Below are 14,132 nucleotides of genomic sequence, written 5' to 3'. Positions count from 1 at the left end.
CAGCCAGGCGCTGGAGGTCCCTTGGTGTGTTCCGTCTTCAAAATCAACACCCTGCCCTAACCGGTTTGGCTCAGTGGATAGAGCATCAGCCTGCAGACTGAAGGGTCCCAGGTTCAATTCCGGTCAAGGGCATGTACCTTGGTTGCGGGCACATCCCCAGTAGGGGTTGTGCAGGAGGCAGCTGATCGATGTTTCTCTCTCGTCGATGTTTCTAACTCTCTATCCCTCTCCCTTCCTCTCTGTAAAAAATCATAAAATGTATTTTTTCAAAAATCAACACCCGCCGGCCTGCTCTCAAATGGCCCGTTTTCATGTGACATTAGAACAGCCTGGCGAGTGGGGATCCCGAGGGGTGGGCTTTCAAAGCAAAGATCAGGCACAAGTGTTGGTGGGGGGAGGGCGTTCCCTGCCCAGGCAGTAAAAGGGGCGCTGGGGATGCATTTGGGGACCAGCACGGCCCTGGGAGTGACACCTGTCCCCTTTCTGACAATGGTCCACCGAGTTTCTCTGGCTCAAGCTCCAGAAGGCAGACTGAATCCAGTGCCAGCTGTGGGTCAGCAAGACAGGAGTTTGGGTGCTGGCTCCTCTGTCCCCTCACTGCATCTCCGCCTGCTCCGGGATCCCACGGGAGAGAACACGCGTGGATGTGCTTGCACGGTGCTCTACAAGTGTGCCTGGGGCTGGGCTCTCCATCCTGGAGTTCCTCTCTGGTGTCTATGACAGCCTTGGGGATGATGGGGACAGGTGTCCTGCTGGGGTGAAGGGTGTAGCTTTTCTCTTCTTGCGGGGAGGGGAGGGGAGAGGAGGGGAGGTCACAGCCAGGACAATTCTGCCAAGTGGCCAGGAGCCTGAAAATGCACCCCATTTGTGAACACTGTTTCACCGGCATCGACTCCCAGGGAAGTTTCTTTCCCTGCGAACGGGAGCCGGCCTGTCACCTCCACTCAGGCACCCCGCGCTCACCGGCCTGTCCATCACGCATATGGTGCCTGGCAGGGTGCGCGGCCCTTTCCCCGAGAACAGCTGCTCGCCCTGCTCTCCTGATGCCTGCCACCTCGGCATCACCTTTTCCCGGGTTTCTTGCTGAATCACCCAGGTAGCTGCGATGGTTCTGGCTGCTGTGAACCACGTCTTGTTCAAACACGGGCGGATGGGGACCCAGCGAAGGCCAGAAGTCGCTCTGAGCAAACCACGCCTGTGCACGCAGCCCCGAGGCCTAAATCTCTCTCTCTCCCACTGACGGGAGTCCGGGGTCTGCGGGCCCCCGTGGGGAGTGTGGCTTCTGCAAGGACCTTGAAGGGAGTCTGAGCAACACGTTCGTTTCTCACCACATTCCCTCCAGGATCTTGCCACGACCGGAAAGCGAAACTGCACGATTTATTTTTTAAAAGATTCATAACTGACTCTGGGCTAGGGCGATCCGTGACCTTCCCTGCAGCAGCTGCCCCTCAGCTCACAGTGTCCCTGTGGCCTCCCATCACCTGTGCCCAGAGAATCAATAGTCACACTCAAGTGTCCCCAGCCCCGTGTCTGGCTGTTGATAGAACGAAAGGCTCTCTGAGACAAGGGATTTCTCGCACTTTCCCAAGGAAGGTTGCCACCGGGGTGCCCTGCACGTTGGCAAGCCTGAGGGGGGCGCAGAGCCTTCCGGTCCTTCTTGGGAAGTCTGTCTCGTGACCTGGCATCTTGCCTTCGTTAGCGTTGTTGTCTTGCCTTGATTCCAAATACTGATTTCAGTTTCTAGACCAGGGGTGGGCAAACTTTTTGACTCGAGGGCCACAATGGGTTCTTAAACTGGACCGGAGGGCCGGAACAAAAGCATGGATGGAGTGTTTGTGTGAACTAATATAAATTCAAAGTAAACATCATTACATAAAAGGGTACGGTCTTTTTTTTATTTAGTTTTATTCATTTCAAATGGGCCGGATCCTGCCCACGGGCCGTAGTTTGCCCACGGCTGTTCTAGACTCTCATGAGGATGGAGCAGGAGCTAAGTAGGACTTAACATTAAGGAAAGCCACTAACCGCGTGCCTCCTGCAGCACGTAAAACCCTGGTCCTTGATTCTTTAGAAGTGAGATATGTCCACCGATCGGTCGCCCTTCACTACCACTGATGTTTATTCCTCCACGGGAGGACTGTCCCGGTTGGTTACCAGAGGACAGTGACGGCGAACCTTTTGAGCTCGGCGTGTCAGCATTTTGAAAAACCCTAACCTAACTCTGGTGCCGTGTCACATATAGAAATTTTTTGATCTTTGCAACCATAGTAAAACAAAGATTTATATTTTTGATATTTATTTTATATATTTAAATGCCATTGAACAAAGAAAAGTCAACCAAAAAAATGAGTTCGCGTGTCACCTCTGACACGCGTGTCATAGGTTCGCCATCACTGCCATAGGATGTGCTCCTGGGGTGGCCAGGCGAGTCCACCAGCCAGTTCCTCCCACCCAACCCTGCCACTTCCCCCAGTGGAAACCCCCACCCACCAACACAAAGGAAACCCACTTTTCAAAGATGACGGCCGCCTTAATGATCTGCAAATGGCTTTGCTATCACACTTGACATCCTTAAGGGGATGCGGCAAAAAATACCTCCACCCCAGGCTCGTCCCTCTCCTTACAGGCTCGCTCCGGACCCGGCGGATTGTCTGAGGTTTGCGTGCTCGGTGTAATTAGTGCATATGGTCCAGCTGTGAAGAAGTAGCCGCGGACTCCTAACTTGTTATTAATGAGGCTCATTAAGATGCGAGGAAGAGCTCCGTGCCTAGGTAAACAATACATTATGTCAAGGAGTCATTACTTGATCCTCGCGAGTCATCCCGACGCCAGTCATTATGGGGGTTTCGTGCGGGGGTTTTGTGAAGGCGCCGTGGGTGCCAGTCAGCTCCTTTGACTGACATCAAGGACGGACGGCAGGCCGGGAAGGAGGCGGTGGGACCGCCTGGCAATTCTTTTCACTTCATTTCCAAACGCGTCTGGGGGAGGTCAGGGGTTGACAGCCCAGTGACAGCCTTCTCCAGCAGCCCATGTCACAGCGGGGGCACGTCAGGGAAATTTCCCCGGCCCCCCCCCCCCCCCGACTCCCCCCCCTGCTCACGGTTCTTTCCCTGCGGCACAGGTGGGGAGCGACTGGCATCGTGGTGACACACACCTGCCAAGGAGAAACGCACAGGATGCCGGTTAGGATCCTGGGGGCTGGCCAGGGAGGGGACCCCCGGGCTCAGGTGTCCCCAAGGCGGAGGGGGGAGAGAGCAGGCCACACCAGTCCAGAGGGGCATCGCACGCTGGCCCCACAGCCTGTGGGTTGGGGCACTTTTCTTAGGGCCAGTCTAGGATTGCTGTGACCTCCGACCCGGCAACATGCCTCCACAGCCAAGTAACTCAGGAGTTAGATGAACGAACTTGGCCTTCCCGGTGCAAGGATGTGAGACCACAGGCTACACATCCTGAGATCTGACGAATGAACACTGGGCTTCCCTGCTCTAGCCCTTCTATACCCAGCTTCGGGGTCTCAGGATCCTTGAAGATCTTAGGTATGACTAGTCCCCAGGTATGCCTGGCCAGCTGGCTCAGTGGTTGAGCATCAACCTGTGAACCAGGAGGTCACGGTTCGATTCCCGGTCAGGGCACATGTCCAGGTTGCGAGCTCCATCCCCAGTAGGGGGCGTGCAGGAGGCAGCCGATCCATGATTCTCTCTCATCATTCATGTTTCTATCTGTCCCTCTCCCTTCCTTTCTGAAATCAATCAAAATATATTAGAAAAAAATGGTCCCCAGGTATCATCTTCTCTCGGGGGTCTTTGCAGAAGCAGCCGTTCCCAGGCCAGCGGACTCCCGGAGCTCCGACAGGGGTCCCTGCCTTTAAAAGTCCACACACGCATCGGTATAAACCCCCACCGGGACTCAGGCTGCGGCCTAAACGAATCAAAAGAGGCTATTGACAGGCGCTGAAATGAGTCTCTCCCCTGAACACAGGGTCAATTGGTAAGTGTCTGACCTGGACTTATGACTGACATGAAGAGCTGCCAAGAAGAAATCGTCTTTTCCGTTGGTGACAGGGAGGGGATGGAGGGAAGGGAAGCCCCGGGAAGGACCTCACTCCCGGCGGACATGTCTGTGTCCCCCCGGTGCACCCTGGCAACCGCATGTTTGACGGTCACCTTCCGCACTTGCGCTGGATAAAGGATGGGGGAGTCCCGGTGAACCTCGAATTCCATGAGCGGCACTTGGAAGAAATTAAGGTTCATCTCAACAAGATAGACCATTATCACTGATACCGTTCCTGATCTCCATGTCAAAATGACCAAAAGGAAAACATCACATTTAAAGCAAAAATGTCCCCTGTGCTGGTATAGGAACGTCCGCAGCCTTGCACAGAAGTGTGCATGGGAACGTGAGACGGGGCCAGAAGCACCGAATCTGCGCTCTGCCTAGTTTAGCGTTTGGACAAATAAATGCGTTCTCCAAGGGGGAATGTGGTTCTGTGTAGCCTACTTTTGCGATATTATTTATTCTTATTTTAATCCAACTGATATCGGCATCATTCAGGTGCCTCCATGTGCTCAGAAGCTGTGATTGCATAGCTCAGCTTTTCACTTCTTAAAAATAGTTTACCTTATTGATTTGAGAGAGAGAGAGACATCGATGAGAGAGAAACATCGACCGACCAGCTGCCTCCTGCACGCCCCCCACTGGGATCAAGCCTGAAACCTGGTGGAACCAGGTGACCTGGTTCATGGGTCCACACTCAATCACTAAGCCGTGCCGGGTGGCGATGCTGTGTCCAGACAGACACCAGGATTCACTTGTTAGATCACGAGGCTCCCCCAGCCCAGACTGCCCTTGGCGTGATGGCTGCTCCACCGAGACCATCCTCCCCAGCCAGACCCTGTGCTAACCTCAGACTTTGTCATTGATTCTTAACGGACCTCAGGTGGTCCCCAGGACCCATCATGCTTTGCGATTAATCTCTTGGTAAATATCTTCATTTGGGCAGACCACCTGTTGGGACCTTGCCTATACCAGGCTCCAGTATGTACATCCCCTCCTGTAGTCCCAAGAAACGGACTCTATTCCCAATAGGAAGTCAGACAGGTCCAAGATGCTGAGTGAGTTCTGCAGGTGAAAATTCCCTGGCCCTTACCTGTAATAGTGCAGGCACGGACAAAAGCCGAGACTGCCCTACTGTCCAAGAGTGTAATCCCACCTCGCCTTGTATGTAATGCCCACTAGCACGATTTAAATATTATTATTTCTAATAAGATTCCTCCAGAACCATTCTAAGGTAGGTGTCCTTTTCAGCCCATTATATGGATGAGAAAACAGAGGCCAAGGTTAACGAATAACTTGCCTGTAGTGGAACCATTTAATGGCAGAAGCTGCAAGTGGCCGGGGGCAATGGACCTGGTGTTCTTGGGTGAACTTGGCAATCTGTGAAAATGGACGAGGCCTACAGGACCTACAGGACGTTCTGAACACCTTTCTCCCCGCCCTCCCCCCCAAAAAAAACAACAACACATAAGGAGCTTTAAAACGTTCTGTTTCACGTGAAATGAGCCCAGGATGACCGGCCGTGGTCACGTTCAGACAATTCCGTATCCGGCCCCAGAAATGGTCAGCCACGGAGAATGCTCCTCAGCCTTTCCCTGTTTGTTCCTAAAATGTGTGTGCCTTTGCCCCGGAGGGGGGAACGTTACCTTGTAAAGGCCTCATCTAACTTTCCTCTGAGCTAAAAAAGAAAAAAAAATAATAACAGTCCATTTTCCTCTGAGCTGGAAGGTACGTCTCCAGGAAAATTGGTTCTTATTTCCCTCTCTCTTTTCACTGCTGCAAATGTGTTACCCGATCGCTTCCCTGACCTTTCCCTTCCCTCTCCATCTCGCCCTGACACATCGACACATCGAGCGCCTACATGGACGTCTTGATCACCTCGGGAAACTCATGGCTAATTTCATTATTTGGGAGAGAGACATGCAAATGAAGCCAGACAGCTGGTGCTGTCCTCGGGCTGAGGGTGCGTGGAGGGGCCGGGGCCCCTCATCAGAGGCCTCCACACCCTCCCGCCCAGGCCCTGGCGGGGGCGAGCAGCAAGGCTGTCGGAGCAGCAGGAACAGATGGCGGGGAGGGGAAAGATGGAGAAGCCCAAGATGCTGGAGAGGCCGGGAAGGTGGCATGTCAGTTACCTGGGCCGTGGGATGGAGCCCCGCGGACAGGGATGGAGCGCCCGCGATCCTTAAACACCGCCACTCACTCAGGGGCACGGGGCAGGGGCGCTGTGGGTACAGGGTGACCCCGTGGCCAGGAGCGACTGGATTCCTCCCCGCTGGCCTCTGTGGCTGGGCCTACATTTCATTTGCTTTCTATGTACTCAGTATTGCTTTGTGCCAAAAAGGAGGTGTGGAAACAGATTTAAAGAGAAAGGTGATGCCCTGGCTCGTTTGGCTCAGTGGATAGAGCGTCGTTCTGTGGACTGAAGGGTCCCGGGTTTGATTCTGGTCAAGGGCACCTGCCTGGGTTGCAGGCTGGATCCCCAGTAGGGGGCGTGCAGGAGGCAGCCGCTCAATGCTTCTCTCTCATCATTGGTGGTTCTATCTCTCCCTCTCCCTTCCTCTCTGAAATCAATAAGAATATATTTTTTAAAAAATAAAGAGAAAGAGGATGGAGAGCCATTTCTTCTCCCCTGAATGAATCTGCATCTGCAAACCCAGGTGTGCAAGACATTCCTGTAACTGAACTTCATTCTGTGTTCCGTTCATGCCCGCAGGACGGATGGAAAGTATATTACCTCCCTGCCTCTAGAGCAGCGGTTCTCAACCTGTGGGTCGCAACCCCTTTGGGGCTCAAACGACCCTTTCACAGGGGTTGCCTAAGACCGTCGGAAAACACATATATAATTAAATATTGTTTCTGTGATTAATCACTATGCTTTAATTATGTCCAATTTGTAACAATGAAATCGGGGGTCACCACAACATGAAGAACTGTAGTAAAGGGTCGCGGCATCAGGAAGGTTGAGAACCACTGCTGCAGGGGAACTTGTTAACCGCCTCCCCACGCTTTGAAAGTGAGTGTCACAGCGCGTTGTCCCGGCGAGCTAACGACACGTTGGCGGCGCTCAGCCTCATTTAATTCACGTTTCCAGCCGCGATGCCTGCCAGGATGCTATTCAGGAAATGACTCCGCGGCTGCACCACTTATTTCTTCCCCTCCCCGGGTGGTTTTGGAAGTTTAGTTATGGCTACACGCTCTCTCCCGCCAGCGAGAATGTAGCAATTGGTCTGAGAAGTAGTCACATCCGCGTGGCCGGGCCACCGAGGTGCACGCTGACCCCACCCTGGCCTGGCCACCCGGGCAGCCTCTGCACACCTGCTCTGCCACTGGCCGGAGCTGGAAGCAGGGCTTGCCTTGCCGGAGACCGTCATGGATGGAATTGCACCCCCTCCCAAACTCATGCGTCGGAGGCCTAACCCTAGGTCGGAGCACTGAGCGGTGAGAAAGGCGGGCTTGAAGTCCACCTTCATTTGATGGGCAGGTTTAAGCAGGTGAAGGAAGGAGGGGCAACAAAATAAGAATTAATCGCTGGACCGGAAGTTGCAATTTACAAAAAGGGCATTTTCTAGGCATCATCATGCTCATCGCTCACGATCATGTTGGAGAGAGAGAGAAAGAGAGAGAGGGAGAGAGAGAGAGAGACATCCTGTTTGCTATTGACCAAGGAGCCACAGGCCTACACTGGACTCTGGTTTCTGACTCTCAATCTCAGGTCCTTCCCACTGTCCCCCACTCAGGGCCATTCCTTGGTGTCCACAGTTTCCTTTGCTTCGCTTGGTGAAAGATGAGCTTTCAACTTCCGAATCTCATTTGATCTCGTTACTATCACACCCATTTTACAAAGGAGCAAACTGAGGCTCGCTCAGACGTTCACAAGTCATGGGTCTGTTAGGTCACTGAGCCTGGTCTCAAGCAGTTTTCCTGCTTCACGATTCAGTGATCTACTTATTGTATCCTGCTAACATTCAGCTAAAATAGTACATTATTAATGTTATCTCGTTAGAGAAGCAAAATATTGCCTTATTCATGGAGAATAATGAACTTTTTTCCTTAGAGTCTTATGCATGTCACATGTACACCATAATAGGAAACAGAATTACTGGTATATTTGATGAGATTTCTATTTCCTTTCAATGAGCTTCACTAAAATTACATATTTTAATCTGAAAAAAAAAATACAAATGTAATGTCTGTGAAAATGCCTAAAGGAAGAGAAGCATTATTCTCCAAGAAGGAAATGTTTCAAGTCAAAAGCTTATGATTTTTAACCAAACCGCCTTCTCCATATGCACTTAGAAGCAGCGGCACATTTGCTCGTTTGTGGTGTTGTTTTTATCATACAACACTGGTTCTCTCCTCCTCTGATCTTTTTTTTTTTTTTTTGCTGCACTTGCAATTTGATATCTCATGCGTGGCTCTCCTGTCTGCAAACTCTCTTTAGTGCAAAGCTCTGCAGAAAAAGAAGAGGAAAAAAAAAAAATCTCTTCTTTGACCATGAACTTTCGATGATCTAGTTAGCGTTCCTGTCAAGCTTCCCGCGGTCTTTTTGAAAAGCAGGACTTGTCCGGGCTGCCCTCTGGCCAACTTGCGTGGGACCAGCACGCCGGCGAGAGCCGTCAACCCGCCTGACGGCCTGTCACCGGCGAGGCTCTATTAATCTACACACATTTTCCACCGTTTGGCATCGCCCATGATAACTCTTTTTCTCTTCCAAGCGGCTCCTGTTTGCATTTAACACTTGGGTTAATTTTCATCAGAGTTTAAATTTAGCCATCAGTTATTTCACGGGAGCTGTCAGCCAACATATGGAGGGAGGAAGGGAGGGAGGGGGAAAATCCTTCTGAATTTATAATAAAGTGGGATCTGTTGAATGTGAAATAAAAAAAAAGTCAAGTGCAATCTAGGGAGGCCCCGGTGGGCAGAGCGGGGTCAGGGCGGGGTTGCAGGCTGACTCCGCAGCTCTATTCGCCAGAGCCACATCTGTGCACCCTTGAGCTTCTTGATCTATCAAAAGATGATGGAAAGACACAGTTCAATTTGTCCCCCTTTTATAAAGGATAATTAACCTGTCAGTCTTGCTACTTTAACAACTTCATTAAATTGGAGGCGAAATGAGGCGCCGAGAAGTCGTGCGTCTTCCCCCAAAAGGAACACAGGGCGCGCCGTCTAAATGGTGGGAGAGAAGGGGACACCCACCCTCGAGCCCCGGTAATACCGGCTGGTTCCCGAGAAATGGAACATGCTCCTTCCAATTATGTAATAATCCCGTCTTCACGATGACCTGCTAAAAGTAATTTCCTTACCTGGGAAGGCAGAGGACATAATAGCACAGCCCAGCCAGGCCTGGGAAGCGCACCCTTTAAGGAAAAAAAAAAAAAATCGAGGTGATAGGCTTTCAAAGGCTGTTGGGCCAAACTATTGGAGACCTGGAGCGATGGTTACTAAAAGGTGGACAGCATTTCACAAGTAATAAAGAGCAAGGAAAACCGAGTTCCCTCAGTCCTCCCCGCCTCCCTCTGCTGCTCACCCCCCTCCCTGTTGGTTTCCAGCATTTGTATCTGGGCAAGCATTTCTACAAGGATTCTAAACTTTAAAATACGTTCATTGGAGAGAAAAACAGCACGCATCATTTTAGTGTTTGCAATCTTAGAGAATCTGAGCTCTTTATTTCTTAAAGCTAACGCACTGACTATTTTAAGTCGTCAAAATAGTCGCGAATTAAGACTAGAGCCATCTTCTCTGTAGCGATACCTGCCGCTCTGTGAAAGAAAGCACAAAAGTACGTTAACAATTTAACTGTCAAATATTTTTCAGATTTTATTAAAATCAAAATTATGTTACACCCCGTGGGAAAGAAAGTGGTTTTATGAGGTTGGTGATTCAGTCCTCTAATATCATATGATTGTTATAAAATAATAATTTATGATAAAATGATTTTAAAAATTCAACTAGCTATATAGTAAAGATAAAATTTATTATGCTTCTCTTTTCAATAGTCAGGAATTCTCTGGGTGTGATCCTATACTTGTTCAAGAGAGAATTTTTTTTTTGTTTTAGAAAATATTTTTTGGATGATTATTGATTAAAAGCATAAACCAATTTATATCTTCCCAATTTATTTTTTTGTTGATATTTTTTCCATGAGATTATTAAACAGTAAATATGTGTAAAGCGAATATCAGCCCTTTGAGATTTATTCTAAATTTATGAACCTGATGAACTGTATTTTTATTTTTTAATTATTTAAAATATTTCCTTTTTGATAATTTGCAAATATGCTGGTGACCCTACTTCTTTTAGTTCAATAGATGGCATCTAGATGAAAATCTTTCAATTATATGACAAGTGGTTTTTAGAAAAGAGAGTAAGTTATCCACTAAAATATTTTTACATGTCTGATTTGATGCAGAATCAGGATTCATCTGTCGTTTGTCTTATTTGAAACAGGATTTGATACAGCTCCTGGGATAATTAAGCCTCCACAACAACTCTTCAATTAAACCTTGAGACATCGCTACCCTTTTTCATAATTTTTATAATGAAAGCTATCTAGTTTCAAAGACACACTCATTAGAAAGAGAGAGAAGATACTTCTGAAGATCAGTAGCAGCCAGAGATTTTTTTTCAGAGCCTGTTCGCTTTATCATATCAGTTCGGGATGCCTGTTTACCTCCGCTCACTAAGGGTTGTGTTTGGCATCAAGAAGACAATTCATGGTTGTTACAGTTTTTGGAAAGGGAGCTGGCCTCCAAAGTGACTTCTCCCTCTTCCTGAGCTCGCCTGTCTGTACCACTAGACAATAATTAAGATGATGCGTTCTGTGTGGTTCCAACTTAGACCTCTGTCTGCGTGCGTTTGCCGGGAAGAATGAAAAGCTGTATCAGCCCTTCCCCTGGTGTTGCAAACACGGGGACCCTGATTCCAAGAGGCAGCTGTTCTTGCCACGGGTGCTTTCGCACGGCCTGCGCGGTCTCAGAGATCGGGCGGCGGACACGTCACTCTGTGACTGCTTTTCCGCAGCGATGACATCCCACCTTTTCACAGGCGCCCCTTGGCATGTTTGCTTTGCTGTGTCTTTGAGAGGAGAGACCCGAGGGCTCCCGGGCCGTGTCACCCATGCCAGGGGGCTCTGCAGACTGAGATGTAACCGACTCCGCTCCCATCGGAGCTAATGTGGGGAGACTGGGGGTGTCAAGAGGGAAAGCGGAGCCAGTCAGGCCTTATTGGACCTTCGCTGTGTGTAAATGCGGTGGAACAGGGACGAGGGAGAAGGTTTTGTGAGATAAAAACCTGCTCCAGGGTCCAGGCCATGCCTTTGAAGGAAGTTGCTGGGTGACCCAGACTTCAGTTGTACACGCCAGGCGACTCCACAGGCCCAAATAAAATCCTCAAACAGAAAGCACGTCAGCCTTATGACAATGTGGGTCTGTGGGCGGTCGGCTTTCACAGTTTTGAGTGAAGAAAGAGTTGTTTTAGCCTTGCAGTGCATAGTCTTCTTGTTCCTAAGACAACAAAACACAGCACATTTGAAGGAGTAAAGAGCCAAAAGCTTCAAGGAGCCCCTAGTGCCACTAAATAAACATAGAAAGAAGGGCAATTTCCTGTTGCAATAAAATATTTAAATTGCCTTCGATTTAATCACTGTCATTTAGTAATTTTGCAAATGTAGGTCAGCCATTTGTTGGCAGTGAGGTTTTTTATTGAAAGGGCACCTGTGTGTGTGTGTTTTTCCACTAATAACCTTCAAATTTGCAGTTAATTATTCCAAAGAAGTTCAAAATTATCAATTTTATTTAGGGAAAATTTATTTTTATCTATAATTACAATTTTTTTTTATCAATAGTAATGCACTAATTTGCATATGACATGTTTTATAGCTTTGGAAATACAATTATGTATTGTTATTTGCGACATCAGCTGGAGGAAACCTTATGTTTTGCAAAGCTAAAGCTAGATTATTTAGAAATCATGATTAAGGCATACATGCTCATAGTTTGGGTTGGCCAAAAGGTAGATTTTGTTTCAGGGCCCTAAATTCATGCAAGCATTTTTCTTTGCCTCATTTTGTGACAAATCAGTAAAACTATTTATGGCCATATATAGCCTCCCTTTTTGCTAAGAATTCTAGGCCTCGTTCTATACATTTCTCATTTCTATGAATATTTTGTAACTCGTTGTTAGGCAACCTAGTAAGTGTCTTGGGACATTATTGAATGATTTAGATCAATGAATACTGCTGTCACACCCAAGGTGACTCCGTGAACCTGCCGCGGCCTTGACCTAGGCAGGTAGGGACACGCATAGAGTGATGCACATATTTCAGAACAGCAGTAAGATAGGACCTGTCTTATGGGTTGAATTGTACCCCCGCCCCAAAGACGTTGAAGCCCTACCTGTGAACGTGACCTTATTTGGAAATAGGACCATCGCAGCTCCAAGTCAAGTTACAATGAGGTCATCAGGTTGGAATGACTGGGATCCTTATAAAAAGGGCAAATGTGAACACCGAGGCAAACTTGCACAGAGGGAGAATTCTATGGGAAGATACAGGAGAGCTCAAGGCACTTCTTCTGCAAACCAAGGCACACCACAGCTCACCAGGAAGCCACTGGAAGCTGGGGGTGGGGGAGGTGGAGCCAAGGAACAGACTGCCCCTCACAACCCTAGGCAGGAACCAACCCTGCGGACACCTGATCCCAGATCTCAGACCTCCAGCCCCCAGGGCTGTGAGACAGTGCATTTCTGTTACTGAAGTCACCCAGTTGGGGGTGCTTGTTATAGCAGCCTTAAGGGACTGATACACTTGCCTGACACTAAGATTTACGGACAATGGCCTTTAATTAAATGGCTTCTCTCTCTACTTAAACTTATAAGAAAATTTGTTTTCTTATGGGTTTTTTTTCTTGAATTCAAAGGTAAAAACGTCTGAGTCATTATGTACAAATGTTATAAAGAGAATATATTAATTTTAGAAAGCTTGAAGTCATTTTTGGACACATTTTTGAGTACCGTGTAAACAGATTGCATGCTAGTGATAGCACTGACAGAATATTTTAGTAGAGATGCTGCAAGATACCATCAATTATTCAATAAAATACAAATAAAATAAAAATAACAATAAAATACAGGTCTGGTTACAAAGAGAGAAGTAGGTCGATACCCAAATATGACCATCACCTGCCCCATGTTGGTCTGGACACCCAAAGACATTGATTGAAAGTGAGAAACTTAGACCCATCCGTTTTGACACCAGGCAGAAAGCTTGCTGGGTGGCACTTGGGTTTCTTGGGAAATGTGGGGGGCAGGGAACTAAGGAACTTGGGGGCTGAGCGAAAACAGCTCCTATTTTACCAGGTTGATATATCGGGGTCCTACATAAGGTTTCATTTGAAAACAGGGATGGGCTGCTTTAAAAAAAAAATTGAAACCATTGCTTTGGTCATAACCTGTTTTCTGCCATAACCTTTCACACCTGCCACCCTACAGAGCCACAGGCAATGGGTAGATGACTCAATAGCGCCATCCACGGGTAGTTAAAATATAGTGTTTGAGATCACACAATTTCACAATATTTGTTAAAATCACTGGAAGAATGCCTGAACGTATCTAAATCCTTTCCTTCCATTCATAAAGCAAACAGCGCTGAGCATGCTTGAGTATTCAATGACTCCCTAAAGGAGCAAATGGGATCAAAAGAGATTGTAAAGCAGCGGTTCTCAACCTTCTGGCCCTTTAAATACAGTTCCTCATGTTGTGACCCAACCATAAAATTATTTTCATTGCTACTTCATCACTGTCATGTTGCCACTGTTATGAATCGTCATGTAAATATCTGATGTGCAGGATGGTCTTAGGCGACCCCTGTGAAAGGGTCGTTCGACCGCCAAAGGGGTCGCGACCCACAGGTTGAGAACCGCTGTTCTAAAGCTTTCAAAGCCACAGCAAACATGTCTGGAGCATTTCTGCTTTCACAGCAAAAGCAGGAGTGATGGTAAAGTCAATTTCACTGGATGTTCTTGACAGGATCATCAAGATGACATTGATGGCAGTATCAGGAACGCGCGTTCCCGCCCGTCCCT

At 48.3% G+C, this 14,132-nt stretch overlaps 1 protein-coding gene across 3 annotated transcripts in view; it reads left to right on the top strand.

Annotated features, from left to right (window-relative positions):
• Positions 1-14,132, top strand: part of SPATA17 (spermatogenesis associated 17) — a 186,763-nt gene that overhangs the window by 75,969 nt on the left and 96,662 nt on the right. Inside the window, exon 11 of one of the 3 annotated variants that reach the window (XM_070401055.1) lies at positions 10,501-10,570. The exons of the other annotated variants lie outside the window; for them this stretch is intronic. The gene's annotated coding sequence lies outside the window, so the exon portion shown is untranslated. Of the gene's footprint in view, positions 1-10,500; positions 10,571-14,132 lie in introns of those variants that run through there. 3 annotated transcript variants of the gene reach the window in all.

This window comes from Myotis yumanensis, unplaced genomic scaffold (genome assembly GCF_028538775.1).
Source record: "Myotis yumanensis isolate MYYU_CA2020_CCGP unplaced genomic scaffold, mMyoYum1.0.hap1 SCAF_22, whole genome shotgun sequence".
Taxonomy (NCBI): domain Eukaryota; kingdom Metazoa; phylum Chordata; class Mammalia; order Chiroptera; family Vespertilionidae; genus Myotis; species Myotis yumanensis.
Note: the sequence above shows the minus strand (reverse complement) of the source record. Positions and strands in the feature narration are given on the sequence as shown.